A 10,999-nucleotide genomic window follows, 5' to 3' on the forward strand; every position below is an offset into this window, starting at 1 on the left:
GCTAATTGTCTCTAGAAACTGATTTGTTATGTATGATTTGACCCAAAAGAAGAGGAAATCATGTGTCTAGGAAGCAGCAGAGTATGTATGTCACAATGGAATTTTATATTTGGTGTTATAGAAACCAAGTTAGAAAATAAGATATTCTAATTTTTTTTTTCAGAGTTTACAATTCTAGCATTAAAAACAGGGAAAGTTTCTGTATGATTAAGGATGGAGGTTGTATTTGACTATTCAAGACACCCGTTGTGGGAATTTATCTCCTGGGTTTAGATTTTAAATGAGCCTTGCTGCATTTTTCCTGCTGCTAAACTGTGCTGTTGAAGAACAATGCAAATAACAGAGGTCGTACTGAAATAGAAAAGAAAAAACTGCAGCTGAAGAATTATGGCTAAATTAATTTTGGGAATTAAATTTACTCTTATTGGGAATATATATCATAATACGTCTCATGTATCATTTTTTGCTGACTTATATTTACATCTTCATATATATCATTTTTATATAATGCATCATATGTATATTTATCACTTTTAGCTGACAGACCCCTGAGTCACCAAAGGCTTTAAAGCAGACCTGCTCAGTCTTTTTTTTTTTTTTTTTTTTTTTTTTTTTTTTAAAGTGAGCATGCTGAAAGAAACCAAAAGCTTCCTGTCCCTAAAGTGAGATGATATTAGCACGCAAAATAGCAAACAGCAAGGGAGTTCTTTACAGATGATTAACACTGGAGTCTGATTAAATAGTTTGCAAATATCCTCCTGCCCAGTGTGCCTTATGGGATGAATCCCTCTACTCAATTTTGCCTTCCATTTGGGCAACTTTCAGCAGCCTCCTAATCCGTACGTAATTTACATGGCTTCCCATTAGGTTCCAATAGAAACACCCTTATTCCTGGGTCTGGGTCTGGGTCGGAGCCTTTTCCCTGATGCAGGCAAACCCTTTTGTTTGTTCCAGGTTCCCCGCTAGCTGTGCCTCTGCCTGCCCTCCCCACCCTCTGCTCCAGAGCTGCTTCCCCACAAAGGTCAGTCCTTCACCAGGCAGCTCCCCTCTCCTTGGAAGGCTGTGACCAGAATTGGGGAAAGGGTAGTCTACCACTCTGTTCTCTCTACCCTTTAGATAACATATACACATAGAATCTATACATAAGCCGGAAACAAATCAGTAAAAGAAATACAATCTTTGTCCCATTGTTAACTTTTCAGTTTTATTTTTCCACCTGCATGTCAATCACAGGAATAAGAAATCTGCCCCAAATGTAATTAAAATGGAAAGGCAACGATGATAAAAATAGTGGAATACTCACGGCTTTGTAAATAAATGCAGTGCAGGAAATTTATCTTTGTGCAAAAATCATCATTTAATTTTAAACTTTTTCAAAGTTAACAGCTGAGGATTGCAAATGAGGTTTCGTGTCTTTCCACTATAGAAATGGCACTAATGGCAATACCTGAATCCCCACTGGCTTCCCCTCAGTCCAGAATTTCTTAGGTCTGTGTTCAAGAACACTGTTTAACAATAATTACTGACTGTTCCTTATGCCACATAAACAGTTCCTCCTCCCATCTAAATACAGAGTTGCCAATTTGCAGCTTATTTGTCTCCTAGTTTACTTAAGGGTATGTATATGTAAGATCAGCATATGTGGATAAGAGGAACATGGTTTGTATCTTGGTAATTTGAATTCTTAATGATTAAGTGAAGAAGCCTAATTTAATATAAAAATTTGAAATTAAGCCTCCTTCTAAGAATGTTTTAAAATACAGAATGCATATTTTCAAGACATATATTATAGCTACCCTACCTAGACTTCACTGTGGGTATTGACATAATGACTGAGGATACAAACAAAAAAATCTGCTCTAATTGAGATCATCTCAACCACTTGACAATTACCCAAGTGGAAGGAACAGGTATAATTGTATTTCATGGTCAAACTTAAGGCAGATGTTTAGTATTTCCTAGTGTAGTATTTATTTGAACACTGTTTTGGGCAGTATATAATGGATTTGAGAAATCTGCTGTATAGCATACGTTGTGTTAAGAATATAAATTCATGGCCTGCTGTCCTCTGAAACAACCTATGCAATAACTGTTTCCTCTTCAGTGTTTTAAATGTGATGAACTCTGTAACTGTTTCCTCTTCAGTGACTTCAGTGTTTTAAATGTGATGAACTCTGTATTTTTCAGCTGTAGTTGTACAGGGCAACAGGAGTCATTCCTGTCAAGTATGGGTTAATAACCTTTAATAACCCCATTAATGACCTTCTTCTATGTGCCAAATTTCAGTAGTCCAACTTGACGTGAAGTACAAGGATAGTGGCTTTACAGCAGCCCTAACACTATAGGTGTGTTCAATGCAGTGACTAACTGTGCTTAGTATGTGTTTAAATGCTAAGAACACAGGACTAGTCTTTATAGCACATATGAAGTACAGTTCCTTCATCAGCTTCATCAATCATCTTCCACACAGGAAAACGGCACTGTGATTTATGCCAAAAATCACAACCAGATTTGCTCCTTAGGATGACTGTAAGTACTTTGTTTTATTCATATTATGGAATTATTCAAAAAAATCTATTTCTGTGGCCCCAGATTTGTTAACAAATAGATCTCTTAGATATAATCAATACGTCTTTGGACTGAATGTTAGAATGTGCAATTATGTTTGCACAAATCTATGCATATAGGCTTCTATAATAAATTATCTTCTCTTTCTTCTGTTAGCAAACAATTTAGCAAATAAATAAAAAATGAACATTGATTATATTATAACAACAAAATACCCATTACAATTACAGCAGCAGAGAACTGCAATAAGAAGTACGTAGCACATTTCAGTCTATTTTTTAATACTCGGGGTGGGGGTGTTGTAGTTTAAGCTTTTATTTTCTCATAGGCTCTCTGATTATAACAGACCGCATTTTGACAGGGTTTTCTTTCAGTTTCTCAGTGGACTAAATCCTGCTCCTTCTACTCAAATAGCTGTATGGGAAGTATTCCATTCCTGCATGGGTAGTATCTCCCCATGCACAGGGGAACAGCATGGGGAGAAGACACAGCAGTGTTACTTACTATGTGAACACTTGAGTGTGGATTTTTCTTGTTTTTATCTGTAGTATGAATCTGAAAAAAAAAACAAAAACAAAAACAAAATTTTCCCCAAGGCACTATATATTTAAAAATTTGTATTTTATCTGGTAGTAACCACTGTTGCCCTTTAAGTATATAGAGCTCTGTTAAATTTACTGGCTTAAGTATGGTTTTCTTTCAAAGGATTGCATCTGGCAGTAGGAGGTAGAATGAACATTTTTAAATTGTATTATGATTAGGGAGCAATGGAAAGGGAGGCCTGTTGTATGTCCTTGTTCAAATATGAGAGAAATTGGAAAATACAATTTAAAAACAACTAAAAACCTTTATTGGTCGCACTTTTGGGAAAATCTGGTAGCATTTACTGGGAATGGCTGGGAATGAAACCTGCAGAAGCAAAAGAACTGGGCATATGGATCCTATGTAGCTCTGATCCTCTTTTATTCCTATAGTATTTGTTTATAAAACTATTACTATAAATACAAAGTGTATCTACTGCTCTTTCAAAACCACAAATAGTTAAAAATCAACAAAAATCAGTTGCAAAGAGGTTATAATTTTGTTTAAAATGATTTAATAATTTGTTGTAAGGGTAGTATAATCTTACAAAAAAATGCTGTAAAAAAGTCAGACTAGAGTAATGGTGGAATTCCCACACATTCAGACTAGAAAAAAAAAACAACACTGACTGTCATTTTCCATTTTCAAAAGTTCTCTCTTTTTCCAACTTCCTCTTTCAAAATTGTATAAACAAACAGACTGACTGCGTAACATAAAAAGTTGACATTATCTCAATTTGTAAGACTTGTGACTTTGTGTGGCCATTCCACAATTGTATTATCTATAGGGATACACTCTATGAATGAATCTATCAATAACATAGACGGATGTAGGACTTCACTGAAAAAACACTGAGCATCTTCCGTACCGTTCGTGGTTAACGAGAGATGAAGGTGGTTAGCCTTTTAACAAATCTAGCTCTCATGGAGTGGCAGAAGTATTCACAAAGAGTTAGTAAATAATCTCAGATGAGTGTATTAGTCAAGATCTGTTCCTGTATACCAGCTGGTTAAATATTTTTATAACTTCATTTTGATGCCACTGTCACTAAGGTGTATGTATGTAACACGCACTATTTGGATTAGGAAATAAAATGAAACATACCCAAAACAAGTAGGTTATAATATATTATTTTTAACAGTTAAGGAGAACTACATGGCAATGGTTTATATAATACAGTGAACTTTCTGCTAAACAGTACATAAAAGCTGGCTTGCTGTAATTTTTTTTTTTACCTAATGTATGCTCAGAAGGACTAATAATAGGCCTTATGAGTCACAAGCATTCATTAAGTAAGCCACTAGAGTTTTAAAAAACATAACAGTTGAGAGCTAGTCTGTTTGAAGTGAACAAGTAAATTAATATGTTTTAGAAAACAGTGAGTCTTTTAAAAACACTATGATAATATGCTTCTAAATATTTAAGATCCTTTATTCTTTGCAAAACCAGCATGTTAATTACTGGATTAGCAAAAATGTCTTTCAAGACCAAACTTGAACCCATCTGCTAGGTTTTGAAATGCATTTGGAATGCTTGAGTCCCTCATGATGGTCCCAAGGGAAAATGTGTTAGGCTCACCCGTGTTTGTTTACTCAAGAAGGCACAGTTTAGGCATAGCATTTGGTTTTCAATGAAGAGCTGCTTTTTACTTTAGTTATCCAGCTGGCTTGATACGGGTACAATTAAATCAAATGATTTGTTCAAGACCACTAAGGGAATCGGTGACTCGACTGGGAGAAGAAAGTTGGACTGGGAAAACTGAAAATTCCAGTTCCCATCGCAGAACAATTTCTCAGTAGCATTTAAGTAAATTAGAGGGGCAACCTATTGTATTTCACTCATCCGCACAAACTACCAGCATTGTATAGACTAAATTTACATCAGTAGGGAAATGTAGATGCAGACAGAAAACTGAATGAGAAACAAATTAACACTTTCATGTGATAAACATCTAAACAGACACACCAGATAAAGAACAGGAGAATGTAAATGAAAATTTGTCCTCCAAAGCTATTTGGTTTTGTAGGTATCACTTTTAGGGGAAATGTTTGGCTGTCTAATGAGTCTTTCTTGCTTGTCTTTAGTAATTTATTAACCAATCTATATGAACTGTAATTCTAGGGTTTTTCTAATTTAAAGGTGTTCAAAGTTCCTTTGTGGGGTTTTTTTTGACTCAATTATCTTTTCCTTTTCCCATTTTTTTAACAAACTCGAGACATGTCAGTGCTATCATGAGACTGTCATGTTGGTATGATACCGTTGCTTTTATCAATAAGATTAAATTGCTGCGAAAGACTTTAGCCTGTTGCAGGCGTTCATTACTGGTAAGAGTAATAAGTTGTCATCTTCTGTGATAACGGAAGACAATGAGACATGCACATTGGCTCATAATTGGCATCACAAAATTTGGTGGTAGCGGAATAGTGAAATTTAGCATTTTCTAATTTAGTTTCAGGGGCAGGATATGTCCAGCAAGGACAGAGACTCCTGCAATTGCTTTCCACCCTTCCCTTCCTTCCAAACTCTACCAGACTTCTCCAGGCCTTTATTCCCTCTGACATCAATTTTTCAACAGTTTTCTTTCTTCATGGGCTCTTCGTTTCAGCCTCAGTCTCCTGGCTTAGCCAGTGCTGGCTTTCTTCTTGGCTTGCTGCCCGAGTCCCCTGTTGAACTCAGGATGTGGTTCTGCCAATCTAATTGTGGGCTGCTACTGAAAGGGGTAGTCCCATTCCTTCTACCGTCTGCCCTGGTCTCCCCTGTGAGCCGAGTCAGGGAACTAAACTTGTAAGATTCATTTTCTTTCAGTTCAACTCTCTGAATCAGGTCATCTTGGGTTAAAATGGAAACCAATGCTAAAAATCACAACCAGGGTTGGAAGGGACAGTGGAATAGGGAGATGAGGGACCATCTCTTTCAGCAGCACTTCACAATTAACGTGAGTTTCCTCATTAAACTTCATTTTTGGCCCCAAACTCCTCACTCTGCCTTTCCTGTTCTTTATCTTTCCTCTTTAGCCCCTCTTCCTAATGGCTTCCCATTTGCCCCTGCCCTTTCTGCTCCCATCCCATCAGCTAATGCCAGCCGTCTTGCCCAGCTCCTTTTTCTGCCCCAGTCCTTGCACTTCACTGGTCTCCCGCAGACAGACCCTGTCAGTAACGGTGCCTGTGGTCCCTCACTCAATTGCTGTTTACAAAGTGTTAGCTCAAAATGGGAGAAAAATGCTTCAGCAATTAAGACACATATGTTATTTTTATAAACTTGTCTCAAACCAGCTTTAATTAAGAGGCTCTTTTACTTGTCAATGAAAAAAAATTTGAAACTTAACTCTGACTGCATCTGTTACAGAATGGATAAAAACCCTAATAGTTATGAAGTAAAATTCCTACAAATTGAGATTTCCTCACTTTGAGCCCTTTGCATTAAAAATAAGCAGTGAAATAGTTTTCAACAATATTTAGAGGCTCTTTTTCCTACTGTAAACAAATGCTAAATATCTGGGCAAAAGTCTCCTCTGCGTAATGCAAGTCAACTCCCATTGACTTAACAGGAGTTATCGTGCTATATATGAGAGCGGAATCTTGTCTCTGTGAATAAAGGAGTTTTTTCAAGAGTGAGGGGGCTCTGCACAATGAATGCATTTTTACCAGCCCTTTCTGATTCATTGGCAAACTACCAAACACAAGAACTGTTTCTGTAGTCTTTCTACTCTCACAATGACAGACATTTTCTTTTTCATTTTTAGTGGGAAGTCTTTTGTACTTTTTTTTTTTCTCATGAAAATGTGTCTTATGTTTCTTGGTATTTTGTACGATGAAGTAAAAAGTATTTCTCAGTCATATTTTTGAAGTTGGTCCTTCCTGATTTTATCATGTATCTTCTAACTCCAGTTTAAAACTTAGCTGAGGGTAAAGAAGCAGATTTTGGTCTAACTTACACATACGTCTCTCAGAATTCAAAAGCTGCTTTGAAACTAGAGCAGGCAGACCCCTGTGGAAGTTCCAGCAGCCCCAGGGAGCTATCCAAGTGGTGCCAAAATTGTGTCCTGCTCTGGTCCGCCCTAGACTCACACTAGAAAAGAAGAGGGTGGTTTTCTAGGAGGAAATCCTCCAATGGGCCAAAGTGAAATTCCCTTTAGCAACACAAAAGAAATTTAGCTTGTGCTAAAGAACTGCCCTCTGTAGAGTTTCTGTACTGTAAACTGCAGCGATTGTGCTTCCTATCATATTTTATTTTTTTCCCCAGAGTTCTGTGTGACAGTTTAAAAAAAAAAAAATTAGCAGATATCTTTGTACAATTAATATTTTAAAAGGTTGGGATTTTTTGTATTGTATGGTTTACACTTTTATCGTCATCATCATACGTTATTTTCTTGATAGTGAGTCAAGGTGATTTTCTTCCTGTTGTGCTGTGGAAAATGCTTATTACCAGTTACACCATTACAAAGATCAGCCATGCAGATAGAACTGTCTTTCCAGACAAATAGGAAATTGTAAACTGAGGACCATTCCTAGTGCTGAGTGGTCTGTGAGGTGATGAGCCCACACCTGACAATGGCCAGATACCCATATTCAGAACCACCAGTGTCACTCATTCGTTTCTCTCTGTGGAACCAACTCAAATATTTCAGTAACCGTCTGAGCAGGGACAACTGGTCTTGCTTTCTGGACAGTGTCCGCAAGTAGCGGATGCTGCTTCTGACCGAGAACGTTGCATTGCAATGTTATTTGACAGTAAGCAAAATCTTGCTGCTTATCTGCACACAACTGGATTTCTTGCAAAGCTGCATTAAAACCTGTCTTTAAAAAGTGTATCTAATCTCATGTTTAAAACCCAAGCAAAGGTGTACCCGCTAGCTCTCCTGATATAAACTATTTAAATATTTAATTGCCCTCACAGTCAGGAAATGTCAACATTATGTTTGTCTAGCTACAGTTTCCAGCAAATGGATACCATTGCCTTTGTCGGTGAGGTTGAAAAGGTCAAACTATCAAGATCTCTTTTCTATATTTAAGCACCTGTTCAAAGTAATCCAGTGTTTTGTCAGGTTTTTTTCTTTCAGAAGCTGAATAAACTGAAATGTGGAAGCTTCGTATTGTAAGTTAGCTTGTTTTCTGCTCCCTGGATCATTTTTCGGTACTCTTTGAACTATCACTAATACTTTTATTTTCCTGCTAGTGTAAATATCAGAAGTTGGTGCAGGTTTTCTTGTAGTGTTTCTTCACCAATGTGTGCACAGAGATCTTTCTAGAAGACAAGTTTTTATACACACTAGATTGCATCAGTTCTTCTTGCCACAGCATTACCTGTGCTTTGCTGAACCAATGAACACACCGATCTCTCTATCCTTTCTAAGCATTATCACCAAAGACTTCATACAACCCCCGAGACTGCTAACACAAAATACCTTCAGCTTAGGAATCAGCATCCTGAAGGGTGCAGTTAGAAACATGTCAACTCATTGATATCTTGCCACTGACAATTACATTTTGAAATGTCAGTGAGCCAGTTTTTAGTCCAGTTATTTCTTTATAAATCAGGTGTTTTAAATCAAAATGTCTTGTGGCACTAAATCAATAGCTTGGAGAAACCCAAGTTGAAAATGGAAGTGCAATTACTTTTATCAGCTGAACATTTAATTATTTAAAAAACCCAAAGATGTTTGTTCTACTCGTCAGGGCCTTGAGTGCTCTAATAGGCCTTAATTGCCCTGACCAGTCTGACTTGACCCTCGCCCCCCATGGCCCTGGAGCCCCGTCTCACTCGACCCAGCGCTGCCAGAGGTGTGCTGGATAAAAATAATGCTGGGAAAAAATAATTCAGCAAAGCAGTTGGCCCTGCCTGTCTGGACCCCGACTCCAGGGCTGATGTCCCGGCCTGGCCTCAGACCTGGGCTCTTGCCTGCCCCCCCTGTCCCCCAGGCCTGCCCCGTTCCCTGGCTGGTGGCAGTGGGACGGGTGCTGGCTGTGAAGCCATGTGCTGCTGCACCCACCCCGTGGGTCCCCTGTGGCCACCGGTCCCCAGGGAGCCGCTGGCCCACGCTGCGCCCTGACACTGTCTTGCATGAAAGATGATGTAGGTTGGGAAGGGGTGTGGGCTGTCAAACACTGCACTGCGATTGCAGCTCATTGTGTAGCAGATGATGCTCTCACCATTCATTACTTTTTATTAACAGAGACTGGAATATGGGTGGACCTTTCCGTTATTTTATCTGGGATCGGTGTCTAGCTGATGGGTTTGTGTGTCCGTGAGTCAAAACACCCTTTTGCATCTCGGAAACAGTTTGATTTTCAGTGGGGATGAGGAACCACCCCTCCATCCAAGTCAGGCTGGGCTGCGGGAGACCGCTGATTTTTGAAAGCAAGTACAATCGTTGTTATAGTTAAACTGAGCCTCTGAAAAAAATCCTGTGTTTTATGATGAGTGTAAGAGGAGTTTCAGTGGTTGCTGGATAATGTGAGGTCCTCTAATACTTTGGGTTACACTTTCTTTAATGTTTTTTTAAATATGAATATATTTAAATGTTGAAATTTCATTGCATAATGGAGGACGTGGTCATTCCTTACATGCAATCTGATTATTTTTTTTTTTGGTCTGTATTAACTCCCCCAGTCTTTGCATCTAGTAATCTTTAAGGTTATTGAATCAATATGGTGCCCCATCCAAAAAGATGGCTATAGGCACATTTTTCTGACATATTATTCCTTAAGGCTGTGGGATACGTATTTGAATAAATGGGAAAAAATAATTCAGCAAAGCAGTTGTTAGAATGGAATGACGTTCAGCCTTTTGCTCAGTGACATTTAGAAGAAAAAAGAAAAATGGAGATGGCTTATTTTTGGCCTGAAATGGAATATATTAGCTGATCAGTGTGACACAGAGTAAGTGGTGAGTGATGTTATTTTCTGCTGTTGCTTTACAGCAACTAAGAATGATTTAGATGATGTACTGTAACAGAAGAAAGAGACTGTTGGAATCAGACATTCAGGTTTATTCTACTTTATGCTTCACATTTACCTCTTTCTGGCATGAATAATACTGCAACCATCATAAAGATTTAAACTAACCATGCTGATAAATACTTAATTCCTCTTGTTTAAGACATCTCTTATATTGTTGCTCTTACATTTTTAAGATGTAGTCCGTCTTAGCTTTTTCACTTGGGTTTGATCTCTGGCTGACTATTTTGGGAACTGCTTTGATGTAGTAGCTCTCCTGTTACACTTGAGTTTTGCAAAGTCCCCAATTAACGGTCCATTATTTACAGTGGCCGAGCAGTGTAGGAGGGGGAATAGGTTAGAGCTGACCCACAGGACTGGGGGGCGCTGGTAGCGTGCCCCGGCTGGCACCGCTCCTTCGGTGCCGGGGAAAGGGGGAATCTGAGGGGGCAAGCTCTCCACCCATGCCGGGGAGCAAACGGGGTCTGTTCCTCTGCCGGCAGCTGAGAGATGGAGAATGCTCGTTCGTGCTATTCTTACTGTGACCTTTAGGAGTGTGGTAGCAAATGAGTTTTTGAGGTCTTATGCTCTAAGAAGTCTTATTATCAGTACCCCTTCTATAGCATTTTTACGCGTTTGTATTTTTAGCAAGGGTTTGGGGGTGGTGGCACAATTAAAGGAGGTTCCAAGATGGGAATTACACTTGCTAACCTTTCTCTCTTCTGATATTTTTCTATCTATGTTCTGAATGTTTCTGTCTTCTGATGTTTTCCTGCTGCTGTAACAGCTCCCGCAGCGCAGCATCTCTCGCCCTACGCGGGCCCTCCCACACAGCCCGGTGCCCGTTCAGAGCCGTGTCACCAACTGACCGACCGCAGGGCTAGGAGGGAAAGAAGCGGGCCGGTTCCTCCCCT

The sequence above is a fragment of the Charadrius vociferus genome, unplaced genomic scaffold (genome assembly GCF_000708025.1).
Source record: "Charadrius vociferus isolate BGI_N301 unplaced genomic scaffold, ASM70802v2 scaffold650, whole genome shotgun sequence".
Taxonomy (NCBI): domain Eukaryota; kingdom Metazoa; phylum Chordata; class Aves; order Charadriiformes; family Charadriidae; genus Charadrius; species Charadrius vociferus.